This window comes from Rattus norvegicus, chromosome 20 (assembly GCF_021556685.1).
Source record: "Rattus norvegicus strain SHRSP/BbbUtx chromosome 20, alternate assembly SHRSP_T2T, whole genome shotgun sequence".
In the NCBI taxonomy this organism is placed as follows: Eukaryota; Metazoa; Chordata; class Mammalia; order Rodentia; family Muridae; genus Rattus; species Rattus norvegicus.
This window is the reverse complement of record NC_141553.1, coordinates 34,878,102-34,892,908: the sequence shown is the minus strand read 5'-3', so window position 1 is coordinate 34,892,908 and position 14,807 is coordinate 34,878,102. Positions and strand designations below refer to the sequence as shown.

General features: G+C 37.4%; 1 long non-coding RNA gene across 1 annotated transcript in view; it reads left to right on the top strand.

The window, feature by feature from the left end:
* Window positions 1–860: 860 nt before the first annotated feature.
* Window positions 861–14,807, top strand: part of LOC147998653 (uncharacterized) — a 58,675-nt gene continuing 44,728 nt past the window's right edge. Inside the window, exon 1 of the long non-coding RNA XR_015645220.1 lies at window positions 861–929. This is a non-coding gene — a long non-coding RNA (uncharacterized LOC147998653). The remainder of the gene's footprint in view (window positions 930–14,807) is intronic.

Genomic DNA, 14,807 nt, shown 5'->3' with positions numbered 1-14,807 from the left:
TCTTACTTGACCAAGTTATCATTGAGTAGAGTGTTGTTCAACTTCCACATATTTGTGGGCGTTCTGTTGTTTTTGTTGTTATTGAAGACCAGCCTTAGTCTGTGGTCACCTGATAGGATGCATGGGTTTATTTCAATCTTCTTGTGTCTGTTGAGTCCTGTTTTGTAACTGATTATATGGTCAATTTTGGAGAAGGTACCATAAGGTGCTGAGAAGAAGGTATATTCTTTTGTTTTAGGATGAAATGTTCTAGAGACACCTATTAAATCCATTTGGTTCATAAATTTTGTTAGTTTCCCTGTGTCTCTGTGTAGTTTCTGTTCCCATGGTCTGTCCACTGATAATTGTGGTGTTTTGAAGTCTCCCACAATTATTCTATAAGGTGGAATGTGTGTTTTGTTCTGTAGTAAGGTTTCTTTTATTAATGTAGTTGCCCTTGCATTGGAACCTACATATTCAGGATTGAGAGTTCATCCTGTTGGATTTTTCCTTTGATGAATATGAAGTGTCCTTCCTTATATTTTTTGATAACTCAGTTGAATTTTGATTTTATTCGATATTAGAATTTCTACTCTAGCTGTTTCTTAGAACCATTTCCTTGGAAAAAAACTTTCCAGCTTTTTACTCTGAGGTAGTGTCTGTCTTTGTCAGTGAGGCATTTTTCCTGATTGCAGCAAAATGCTGGATTCTCTTCACTTATACAGTCTCTTTATTGGGGAATTGAGTCTGTAGATGTTAAGATATAATAAGGAATAGTGGTTGCTGTGTCCTGTTATTTTTTTGTTAGAGATAGAATTATGTTTGTGTGGCTTTCTTCTTTTGGGTTTGTTGCAATGAGATTACTTTCTTTCCTTTTCTAGGGTGTAGTTTCCATCTCTTCTTTGGAGTTTTCCACCTATCATCCTTTGCAGTGCTGGATTTGTGGAAAGGTACTCTTAAATTTGTTTGTTTCCTGGAATATCTTGTTTTCTCCATCTATGTTATCGAGAATTTTGCTGAATATAGTAACCTGGCTTGGTATTTGTGTTCTCTTAGTGTCTGTATGACATCTCCCTAGAATCTTCTGACTTTCATAGTCTCTGGTGAGAAGACTGGTGTAATTCTGATGGGTCTGTCTCTACATGTTACTTGACCTTTTTTCTTACTACTTTTAATATTCTTTCTTTGTTTTGAGCGTTTGTTGTTTTGACTATTTTGTGAAGGGAGAAATATCTTTTCTGGTCCAATCTATTTGGAGTTCTGTAGGCTTCTTGTATGTTTATAGAATCTCCTTACTTAAGTTAGGGAAGTTTTCCTCTATAAGTTTGTTGGAGATATGTCCTGGCCCTTTAATTTGGGAGTCTTTGCTCTCGTCTATACCTATTAACCTTAGGTTTGATCTTCTCATTGTATCCTGGATTTCCTGTATATTTTGTGTTAGGAGCTTTTTGCCTTATACATTATCTTCAATGGTTGTGTTGATGTTTTCTATGGTATCTTCTGCCCCTGAGATTCTCTCTTCTATGTCTTGTATTCTGTTGTTGATGCTTGAGTCTATGTCTCCTGATCTTTTTCTTAGGTTTTCTATGTCTAGGTTTGTCTCCCTTTTATGGTTTCTTTATTATTTCTACTTCCATTTTTAAATCCTGGGTAGTTTTCTTCAATTCTTTCACCTGTTTGTTTGTGTTTTCCTGTAATTCTCTAAGGGATTTTTGTATTTCCTCTTTAAGGGCTTCTACTTGTTTACCTGTGTTGTTCTGTATTTCTTTAAGGGAGTTATTTATGTCCTTCTGAAAATCTTCTATCATCTTCATAGATGTAAATGTAAATTCAAATCTTGCTTTTTCCATGTGTTTGGATATCCACTATTTGCTTTTGTGGAAGAACTGGACTCTGATGGTGCCAACTAATCTTCTTTTCTGTTGCTTAGGTTTCTGTGCTTGCCTCTCGCAATCATGTTGACTCTGGTGTTAGCTTGTCTAGCTGTCTCTGACACCTCCAGGCAGATCACTTGTAGTCAAAGAATTTGTCTTGTCTTACCTTTACTCTCAGGTGTGTCAGTGCTCCTGGCAACTGCCTTCCAGCTCTGGGCACAGGCAGAAACTGGAAGGGTCCTGCACTGACTGCTCCTAGTTTCCTATGCCCAGAGGGCTCAGAGGGCACTAGGTGAGTTCCTCTTTGGCCAGAAATGTGAGCAGAAGTAGTTGTTTCCTCTGAGCTCTCAGGATTGTCTGCACTTCTGAGAGTCCAGCTCTCTCCATTCCAGTCCAACTGGATTTCTTTCAAATATATACTCTTGAGATACTAAAACTTGTATGTGTTCAAGGCTCATGTGGATGATATATGATTTTCTTATGACTTTTACTCATCCTTTATGAACTGTAATCATTATTAAATAACTTCCAACAATGAATCCATGACAATTTCTATGTAAACAGTGGCCATATTATATTATAGGTATTAATAAAAAGACAAAGTATAAACATATTTACTTCAAATACGTTTTTCTAATCATTGTAGACTGTGCTTCTCTGAGTCCTCAAACATAGATATGGATATGGAAACCCCATGGCACCTTCAGAGCTACATAAATACCTAAATATATCCAATAAACAAATGTTTCAATAAAAAACATATGATATGCATATATACATATATATGATGAAAGAAGAGAATGAGAAATTATATACAGGCTACAGCATGTGTAAGGTGGTCAGAATTTGGGTGTCAGTCCTTGATTTCCACATTGTTTTTGAGGTAGAGTCACAGGAGAAGTTATCTGGACCAACAGTTTCAGGAGGTTCTCCTGTCTACTCCTCCAGTCTCACTGTCAACATGCTGAAAGTGCAAATGTGCACTAAATCATATAGCTTTGCATGAGTTCTGAGGAGTCGAACTCTGGGCCTCATGTTTACACGGAAAACATTTAATCCATTAAGCTGTTTCCCCAAATGTGAAGTATTTCTCATTCTAATGTTAGTGTATTCCACCTCATTACCAAAGCCAACGACAGCTAACATGCCTTTATTAAGGAATACTAAAATGACTTTTGATAAAATTCAGTACCGATTTATGGGAATGATAAACATTAATATATAAGAAATCCATTTGTTTTCTATTAGTTAAAATTGTATTAGTATATTACTTCCTGAGCAATAAAATTGTTGTATGGTATCACTTCATCTCTTGCATTGTATTGGAATTACTAACCAATAGACTATAGCAAGAAAAATAAATATTATAATTATAAAACTATCATTATTTAGGTGGCATTTGGATATATACAGATAAATTCTAAAAATTGATCCATCTAGGAAATCAATTAGGTTCAAGTTAAAATTCATATCTCAGCCCATTTCTTTTGTATTTAATGGTCTTGACATTTTGAATTGAAATATTAAGTAGAAGTATCAGGAAAGTCAAAACACCCTTCAAGTAAAAAGAACAATATGAAGAACTTAATATATTGAGTAAAAAAATTGCATATCAATTAATTACAACAAGATAAGTTTCATCAACAATTAATATTTGTACCAGTGGAACAGGAAGCCAAAGAGCACAGTTAACTGTTTATAGTTGATCGATTTTAAAAGATCTCTTCAAAAAGTTAACCAGATATGAACAATATAGATAATTGTGTAGGTATACCTCAAATAACAATAATTCTCTACCACACACTTGACATAAAACCAATTAGAGTTAGACTGTAAATATAAATCCAAAGGCTAAAATAAGAACATTATAAAACATATAATATATTGTGATATCAGATAGGGAAAGTCACAAAAACTATAAATCATGAAAGTTATAAAAAATTGAACTTCTTTTCATCAAAAGACATATTAAGCAAAAAGAAAAGGCAGGTCATTTGTTAGCTGCACCAAATTAAGCAACATCGGCTTCATGTCTAGAAATAATACAGGACTCATAAATCAACAGAAAGAAGTTACTCAAGAAAAATGGGTAAGGTATCTTAATAGGCATTTTAGAATCCAAATGGCTAAGAGGCTCATAACATGCTTCTCAGCTTAAATATAGGGAAGTACAAATTAAAAGTTCATCAGGGCAGTTCTGTGTACTTAGTACAATAGCTAAAATTAAAACTCCAACTATGCTACATGCATCCAAACGTGTGGACCAAGCAGCATCAGTTGTACTCAGACATTGTTCATAGAAATAGAAATAGCTTAACTTACTTCTTTGCAAAGTGCCTAAAATCAGCATCTTAATAAACAAAAAGCTATCATTTCTGAGTTTATAAAAGCCAAGTAACATAGTTTATAGTTTCTGTAGTTCTGACCAAATGTTATGTCATCTCTCAGTCTTAGAGGCAAAGGTGAGCCTGGTTTCTGTATACCTGTCTATATTCTCAAAATTACACACTGAAGAATATGCTTACAAACATATTCACTCAAAACACTGGAAAAACAAATTTCCTCACAGATTGAGGTCATTGGTATTTCTATCAGTCCATGAGGTACTGTAGAAGCTCATTCAGACATCTCAAAGTATCCTGCCTCCTAGCTGTGTCTACTGGTCTTCTTCAAGCATAGCAGCAAGCTCCTTGGAAATCAGTAAAGAGGTTGACTAGTGGAGTCATGTAAGACAGAGAAATGTATAAGATAATGTATTGTGAAAAGGATGTTCTGCTACTTCTGCTGTATAAAGTAAACTACTTCAGTTCCTTGTCCACCATACTTGTCACCTTTTTTTAATTAGATCTAGGCCACAAGGTCTATTTACACTCAAGGGAGGAAGGGCGATACGAAACATGGCTGACAGAAAGTAGAAGTTATTGGAGGTTACTAAACAATCTGTCCACCAAACTATGTAGGGAAGCACATTTGTAATGTTCACTAAATTGAGCCCATAGCCTATGACCCAACATTTCTTCTCACAAGCATGTAACAGGCAGAAATGCTACAAAAACATAGAGAGAACACAAACCAGAATATTTATATCTGAAGACAGTAAACAATCTGCAGATCATCTATAACACACAGAAAAACAAATGAGTGTATTTATATAAATTCAGAACAGCAACAAAAATAAAATGTTAAATCTCACAAATATTTCAGATGGATGTATGACAGGCACAGAAGAATACATGTCATAAGCTTTTATTATTTCGGAAGCTTTAAAAAAATAAAAGTAATAATATTCATGAAAGAACAGTTCCACAATAAACACAAAAACATAAAATGGAGTAACTAGAAAAGTCAAGGAAACATCACTGTAGGGAGGAGTTAGTGATTAAGAGCAAGTCTCCAGTCCCAGAAGCATTAGCTACATACTATGTTTTGCTAGTACTGTACATACAAGCCCAACAGAGAAATACAGTAGCTCCTGCTGACCTCCCAAAATCTGAAGGACCTGTCTGTCCTTTTACCAAATCTCAGCTCCTGAATTCCTAACTTCTTTCCCAGTTCAACTCTCCCTACTCTTCATACACAACTCTTCCAGAATTTAAAAAGAACGGGGAAGATGAGAAGAAGGAAAAAGAAGAAGAAGAAGAAGAAGAAGAAGAAGAAGAAGAAGAAGAAGAAGAAGAAGAAGAAGAAGAAGAAGAAGAAGAAGAAGAAGAAGAAGAAGAAGAAGGAGAAAAGAAGAAGAAGAAGAAGAAGAAGAAGAAGAAGAAGAAGAAGAAGAAGAAGAAGAAGAAGAAGAAGAAGAAGAAGAAGAAGAAGAAGAAGAAGAAGTTCTTTCCTTCTCCAGTCCCTAACACTACAGCTACAGCAGAGTTTCTTAAGTGCTATGAGACAGAAACTATCTCCTAATTCCCACACATGGACTCTATTTTAAAGCAGTGCTTTTTGATGGAGTGGTAGCACATGCCTGTAATCCCAGTCTGGGAGCTGGAGACCAGAGTTTCACAGTTGAAAGTTAACCTCAGCATCATAACAAATTCAAGTATACACAGAAATATGAAACTATCTCAAAAATATTTGTAAAGAACTAAGTTTTAATATTTTCACTGCCTTATCAGTCTCTGGACCCAGGACAATATTTTACAATAAATGGCACCAAGTAAGTGAATGAGCTAATATCTGTGCTTTAGCCAGATCTACAATGTCTTGGGTTTGCTACTCTGAGAAAGTTTCAACTTCTTTGCATTTCATTTGAATTTTTAAAATGAGGCCAGTGTATGTTCTACAAATTTTAACAAGCTGTTGTATGGTTTATTCGTTTTGTGTGACATATATATATATATGTGTGTGTGTGTGTGTGTGTGTGTGTGTGTGTGTGTTTGTGTGTGTGTGTGTGTGTGTGTGTGTATAGGGTGTAATATGACAGAAGGATTAATAAAACAATGCCCCATTAACAAAAATGATTTAAGAATGAATGAGGTCTTCTTCATCTAAATCTGTACTTTATAATTGAGCACTGTTCTGAAATGGTTTAGACATTCTCCAGTCTCCTATAAAAAGGACATGCAAGACCCCCTTGAGGGAATTAGAGGAAGTATTGAAAGAGTTGAAGGCGCTTGCAACCTCATATTGCAACCTCATAAGAACAACAATGTCAACCAACCAGAGCTTCCAGGGACTAAACCACTACCCAAAGACTCTACATGGACTGACCCTGGACTCCAACTGCACATGTAGCAGAGAATAGCCTTGTTGGGGCACCAGTGGAAGGGAAAGCCCTTAGTTCTGCCAAGGTTGGACCCCCCCAGTACAGGGGAATGTCGGGGGAGGGTGCAGCAAGGAGGTAGCTGGGGGAACACCCATATGGGGCAGGGGTGAGGATGCGGGCTTATCGACAGGAAAATGGGAAAGGGAATACCATTTGAAATGTAAGTAAAGAAATATATCTAATAAAAAATTAAAAAGTAAAAAGAAAGACATGCCAAATAAAAGCATTTTCTAATTCTGAAGAAGACAAGAGAACCACAGTTGCCATGTTAACTTATCTATCACTTCAAGAAAACTCTATGCATCTTGAGAACAACAATATTACCTTCATGTACACCCATCCGAAGTCAATCCTGGAATAACTGAGGTCTCGCAAGTCACAGTTTGAAATCAGGATGTCGGATATGGGTGAGTTCTTTCATGGAGACTTGAAAGACTATACTTTTACGACTGTTGTCATTGTTGGTGGAATTAAACAACTTGATTTTTAAGGACAGTGTCCCAGTTTCATTTCTATCTTTGGGCCACTCTTAGCTTCTTAGAGAATATCCTCACCCATTGCTTGGTGGACCAATCCATGCTAAAGTAAAACTTAGGACATCCAATTCTCATGATTTGAGTCTTTGACTTCCATTACAGCAGCTTCCAAAGAGAACTTTACCCATTTACATGGGTCATGTGGTTATGTCAGATCACTATACGAAATTCTGAAAAATCAAGTGAGCCATATAAAATAATTTAACCTGAGAGGAAGACTCATGCTGTTTGCTTTCCAGGAATGCATATGAGGCAAGAACATGGGATAGGGGGAATCCTGAGTACCATCTTAGAACATTGCCTGGCCAGAGAGCCTTGTCATTGGTGATAAGGTAATATTCCCCAGGGAAGCCATTCTAGAATAAGCATGTGCCAAGATACTTATGAGCACCACTTTAAACAAAAAAATCAAACTTTTAATATGAATTTAATGTCGTGTCCTTTGAGTTGCTATACTGCAGGAAATTTCAAACTGTTGGATTACTATCTATTAATGAGTCATTTAATTAATTTAATGGATTGCAACCAATTTCTTTTTAACTAAAATAATAAAAAGAGAAATAAAAGAAATTTCTTGAAGCAACCGAGTGAGTGTGATGCAGTTCACTTGAAATCTTGAAATCAGTAAATTCTCAAGTGAGGAGGGAGCTTCCCACTGGGGCTGTTTGCAGCTTTGTATGTATTCTGTACCCAAGGGGAATATATGCTGTAGCTAAAAAACTAGTGAAGCAACTTCTCTATTATTATAAGATGTATCATGATCAAAGTACTTAGTCTAATCAATAAATGTGATTTTGAGTATCAAGTTTAGCATTACTTTATATTGTTAAAAGAATTACTCCAGATTTTAAAGTCGTTTGGCTTTGCAACATTAAATTATTCAATGTAGTAACTTAAATTACTCTTTATTGTAAATGTTAGCACCTTTCAATTTATTTTCTTCATAGATCAGCTAGGGCAGCCTTCAAGGTTTGCCCTAACTGAGCCTCCATAAATAATTGAAATAGTCATAAATTAAAGAGGATTTCTATTACTTCAATCATTAGCAGGTTTCTCCACTATTTCTATGCCATCTGAAGGAAACTACGTTTTACTGGGAGATCTTTGGGACATGATGTTTTCCCACTGTGCTTATCTATTCATAGAAATCTAAGTAGTTGCTTAGCTTCTAGCACACTGAATTTATATTGATCTATCTATCAGTTAGACTTCCTGTCCACATGGGTGTCTCAGCTGAAAATTCAAAGAGGAACAAAACTAGACCCCGTGTTCACAATCCTTATATAGTCTGACGTTGGAAGCACCTGCCATGAATTTTCTTGAAACGTTTGTTCCTTGCTGTTCAACATGTTCACTCCCCTTACAAATTGTGTCTCATCAAATATGCCGCTATTTGTTTTGTTCCCGTGTAGGGTAGGCAAATCAAGCAAATTGGCAAGATAGCTAGATTTACCAGATTCTACCCATTTCTATCAACCACAGTCCTGTAGCACTGAGTGGAAGCTCTTAAATTCATGGTAGTTTTTATACAGAAGTGCTGAATATAAGTCCCCTTTGAAAGAGAGATTTTAGGGAAATGCTGATTATTTTACACTTGTAAATATCTGTTTGTGCTTGTAAAACAAAACAAAATTATATATATGTATATACATATATATGTATATATATAGTGTACCCCATGAATGAAGCAGAGCATCAAGTTGATATTTTGGTAGTTCATAAGCAAAAGAAAAATAAAAGTTGCTATCAGAGAGTCTGAGTAGCAGCTTGACTACACTATGTTTATACATAGCCACTGAATTTAATCATTGACAGTAAGATTGAATGATGAAAGTCTGCAAAGCAACATAGCTTGGTTAGGTCTCAAAGAAAAACTAATGGATCATAGTATTCTCATAACAGGTAGGGATCCAAAAGACAACATGGATAGCTCTTTAGAAACTAAGTACAGGTACAAAACATCGACAGCAGATCTGATGTTATACCAAGAACAGCAACCAATCAGGAACTTAATTTCACATTCTTCTCCACTTCCCACCACCCCAGTATGAAGGAGATTCTAATGGTTTGCAATTCACGGTCATTTTAAATGGCTGAAACTGATATAGAGTTGCTAGGATAGATAAGAGTAAACTTGTCAAGGCTATCCTAGCTATTTTGTTTTTGTTCTCTGAATGTTTATGAGAATAATGCCACTGGACTTACAAATATTTTAGAGAGCTTTGGGAAGAAAACAAGAAGCAATGTGGACCCTGAAGTTGAAGAAACTGTGAAAACATGACTGTATGGGGCTTTCACTCCCATGGGAAGCAGTTGTTGCACCTGAATGTTCAATGTGACTTCGTCATATCATTTCAAGGAAGAAAATAGGGAGGCTGCCACAAGATGTTTTACCCTTTCCAAGGCTCCTAAAGATCAGAGAGCTTTGCAATTGTTCTCAATGTTGATAAAATGTAATGGGATAAAACCACCTACTACCTTTTACATGTGATTTCTGTTCTAGAAGAAAATAATGGCATGCTATAAGAAAAAGTTTATATATCAGTTGATAGCATTAAAATTATAACAGAGTTCCAGGAAACACTAACAGTTTCCATCATTAGCTCTGGGACACAGCTTAATTTCAGTTTATAGTTCAGTTAATGTTGACCAAAATTACACAAAATCTTTCCGATTTTATCAATAGACAGAAGCCAAAGTCACTAGGACCTGGGGTCAAGTGAATGTTGATCTCAATGCCCAACAAGGCCTTAGTGCAGAACCAAAAAAAGAAAGAAAGAAAGAAAGAAAGAAAGAAAGAAAGAAAGAAAGAAAGAAAGAAAGGAAGGAAGGAAGGAAGGAAGGAAGGAAGGAAGAAAGGAAGGAAGGAAGGAAGGAAGGAAGGAAGGAAGGAAGGAAGAAGGAAAGAAAGGAAGGAAGGAAGGAAGGAAGGAAGGAAGAAGGAAAGAAAGAAATATCAAATTCTTCACAAATAGTCACTTCAAATCATTAACTTTGATATATACCCTCAAGAGAGGGGTTAGTATTATAATGTCTCTCTCCCTGCATATGTCACTCAATTGCATCAGCTTATTTGAAGGCAGTATTTCTGTTCCTTCTAGTTCATTGATGGCCTGATTCATCAGCAGAGAGTCAAGACCTTATTTCTTGTTGTTTTAGATCAGTGGCTTTCAACCTCCCTAATGCTGCGACCCTTTAATACACTCCCTCATGTTGTGGTGATCCCCCAAGAACAAACCTATTTTTGATGCTATCTTGTAACTGTAATTTGCTACTGTTATGAATCTTAATGTAAATATGTGTGTTGAAATGTACATATCTGTCTTAGGCAGCCCGATAAAAGGGTCTCAAAGTGGTTGCAACCCACAATGGTGAACCACTGTTTTAGAATTAATCTTTAAGGGAAATGAAACTTTCATTTTGGAACCTTCTCCCCCATTGGACAGGGACTGCTCTGCCGAAACATTTCTCTCTCAGTCCATTGGCTCTCTCTTCTGATCAGCCACTTTTCTTAACATTAGCATCACCTGAATCAGTTCCTGGGACATCTGAAGCTGATAGACTAGAGCTGATAGACTAGAGCTAAGCTCTCCTGAGCAGAAGGCTTACGTTACCCTGAACGTAATCATTTTCCCTCAGTTCATCAAGCAGCAACCTGTTCAAACTCCTCTCAGTACAGCAGATGTGCAGGGGTTTTTTGCTTTTGTCTTTAACTGACATTGACTCTGACTTTATCCTCATTTAAACTTGCTAAGTACAATTATGCATGGTGCAACAACAGTTTGGTTAGTAAAAGATTCTGTGTATAACAACGCTCTCAAGAGTAAAGCAGAGATGAAAATCCTTACCGTAAGATTGAAACAATGTGTTATGCAGATATGCATAATGATACTCTTGGAAACAAATGTACCACACACTCACTATATAAAAGTATATTACAGAACAACTACGGAGAGTACACAATAGTTGATAATGGCATCAAACAACTATCTGTTATTTTGCATTAACTATGCAAAAATTTTATCATTATTATACAGAAAGCTTGTATTTTTAATGCAGTTTGCTATGAAACACTATGACATATCAACATCAGCATCATACCTCTTATGCTTATCATGCATGTCACTTGATTGTATCAAGAGTGTAGGTCAAGCACCTGACATACACCTGCCAGGCTTGTATGAATACACTTAGTAAGGCTCATGCAATGGTGACATAGTTCGATAACATATATTTAGGCTGTGTTTTTTTATTCTGCTTTGCGAACTGAAGTGCTACATATATATTATATGAAAGCAGAAGCAAAACTGTGGGGCAAAGGAAACTAACGGGAGCAGGAGGGACAAGGGTAAGAAGGTATGGAGTAAAATTGAATTGGCACAAAACACAATGTGCCTGTGTAAATAAAACTGGAAGTAAAATGAAACAATCCTGCCAATGTACCTCAACCCTGAGTGCTACGTCCAGTTCAGCAAGTGGCAGGTGTACGGCTAACATTATCCTTCAAGGGTTGTGAGTAGAAAGGGTTAAAATCCCTCAGCCAGTCAGCTTCAATAGCCATCTTTGGTGAGTTTGAAAAGTTATAGTGTATCCTAGGTCTCTGCCTCTCCCACTGTGTGTGTGTGTGTGTGTGTGTGTGTGTGTGTGTGTGTGTGTGTGTGTGTGTGTGTGTGTGTGGTGTCTGTGTCTGTGTGTCTGTGTCTCTATATTCAATCCTGTGAACATCCCCGTGGAGACCAGAGGCTACGGCTGACCTGACTGTCTTCCTCAAGTTGTCCTGACAGTATATTTTTCAGATAGGATCCTCTCTCTCTCTCTCTCTCTCTCTCTCTCTCTCTCTCTCTCTCTCTCTCTCTCCCTCTCTCTTTCTCCCTCTCTCCCTCTCTCTCTCTCCCTCTCTCTTTTTCCCTCTCTCCCTCTCTCTCTCTCCCTCTTTCCCTCCGTCCCTCTTCTCCCTTTCCCTCTCCTCTCCTTCCTCTCCCCCATGTCTTATCTTAATTAAAATACAATTATATAATTTCTCTGCTTCCCTTCCACCCTCCAATCCTTCTCACATGCCCTCCATGAATCCATCCCACCCCTCCCTAATTGATGGCCTCTTTTTCTTTTCTTGTTATCATGTTTTCTTGTTATCTTGTTATACAAGTATAATCTTTTGAGCATGTTTAGGTTTGCTTATTTGTACACAATTTCAGGGCTGACTAGGTGGTGTTGAATAAGCAACTAGGGGTCATCCTCTTTTTTCAGCAGTCATTATTTGCCACCAGTTCTTCATCTAGGGGTAAGGCACAGGAAGATTTCCACCATGCACATGGGTCTGGTTGCAGTAGTCAGAATATTTATGTATCATGGGTACAGCTTCCTTTCATTTCTTAGAGTCATAATCTTACAGCAGATTTCCTGGTCCTCTGGCACTTCTAATCTTTCTGTGACTCATTTCCTGATGTTTCCAAGCCTTTGATATATCTGTTGGTACTCTACACACTTTGATCAGTTGATCTCTGCATTGTGTTCAGTTTTAGTTTGTTGTAATGGTCACCATCTGCTACAAAAAGAAGCCTACATCATGAACCATACAGGAGAGTCTATTACTGACACGTTACTAGACCAGCATCAGTTCTAACTGCATTCTAAAAAGTATTCTTATACTCACAGATAAGTAGAGCTTTCACCATTTATCAGAGACAGCTTAGGGTATCTTGATGATCCTGTAACTAACCTCACAGGATAAACTGGCTTATCAGCAAGTGCTGAGGACCTTCCTATGTCTCTCTCCCAGTGCTATAGGTGTAAGCATCATACACAGCTTTTTACATGGGTGCTAGGAATCCAACTTCAGGTCCTAATGTTTGCACAGCAAGCACATTACTCGAAGTTGATTTTTCTCCCCAGCTCCAAGATTTTTTATTCAAATTTACAGTTCAGTTAATACATACACCACATACACACGCACACACACACACACACACGCACGCACACACACGCACGCACACACACACGCGCGCGCGCGCACACACACACACACACACACACACACACACACACGGAGAAGAGTGCTTAGGGCCACATAAAAACACTGAAAGTTAGTTTAGAAAATCATAGCTATTTTTGAAATATTAAATACAATTTTCTTAGTTTCTACTAATTTGATCTGAAGCTTGGATTTAAAAACAAAATAGTTGAAGCTGACACTGGAGAGATGCCTCACTGTTAAGGCATGCCTGCTAATTTTCCAAAGAATTCAAGCTTGATTCCCAACTCACATCCTCACAACTGTCTATGTCTCTAGCTCCAGAGAATCCTAAGTTCCAACTCTCTTTTAGCTTCTATGGGCATCTGAATGCAGTCTTAGCTTCTCTATCTGTTTGTCTCTCTGACTCCATCTGTCTGTCTGTCCCTCTCTGTCTCTCTGTCTCTGTCTCTGCCTCTGTCTCTCTCTCCCTCTCTCTCTCTCTCTCTCTCTCTCTCTCTCTCTCTCTTCCTCTCTCTCTCTATCTGTCTGTCTCTCTCTCTCTCTCGATATATATCACAGACACACACCACAAGCACATACATGTGTATGTGTATGTAGACATAAATAAATAAATTTTTAAATGAACAAAATTTGATCCAGGGACAATCGCTATCTCACTGGGTAATGATGCTAAACAATGGCCATCTGCTCTGCCATAGGCACAGTGATGGCAGCCTGACATGTCCACTATCCAACACTGAACTTCTGAAAGGCAAAACACTTGCCTCACAAAGCAGGAGGATATGAATTCGATCCTCAAAATCCACATTAAAACATTGGGCATAATGTTACATGCTGGCCATCCCAATACCAGTAAAGTAGTAAAAGGAGCATCTAGGGGGTGCTTGTGTGACTCTCCCAATTTAATCAGCCATCCTCAAGTTTCAGTGAGAGAATCTTTCTCCAAAAGCAATACGGATGACCTGCAAAGGATGATGTCTGAGGTTTGGGTCTTCATATCTATAAACACGCATGTACTTGCACACCCGAGTATTTACTCATCTACACTCTGACCATATACTAAAACATGTATACACACAAAAATTAACCAATCCACTATGCTATGATTTCTGTAGACATAAAGGATATTGATTCGTCAGAGAGCCCTTTCTTCTATGCTTCAACCTCTCACTCCTTATATATAGCATTGCATAAGGCTAGGACCGCATCCTTATGTACAACTTTAGGGACTGACCTAAGTGTTTGCTGAGAGTGATTTCAGTGCTTTAGTTTACCTATGTCACCACCTCTAATCTTATTGAATATCCTCAGTTCTTTATGAGCAGAGTTAAAAACGCCCTGAAATATCTTCATATTTGATTCCTGCTTCTCAGTACATTCCCATTTATATCATACTCTTCACTAGAATTCCAACAAAGGCTTTTCGCCTCTTATGCCTGTGTTTTTTGTAATATGCATGCATGTGTGTCTGTTTTAACAAGTATGTGCACTCATATGAGCCCGTGGGTGGATGGTACATATGTGTATACATGGAGAAAACTAAATTTGATACTGTGAGTCTTCCCCCATCATGCCCCGCCTATTCTTTCAGGCACTTAAACATGGGGCTTACTAATTTGGGCATTCTGTCTAGACAACTTGCTATAAGAATCCTGTCTCCACTTTCCAACCCCCGAAATTAC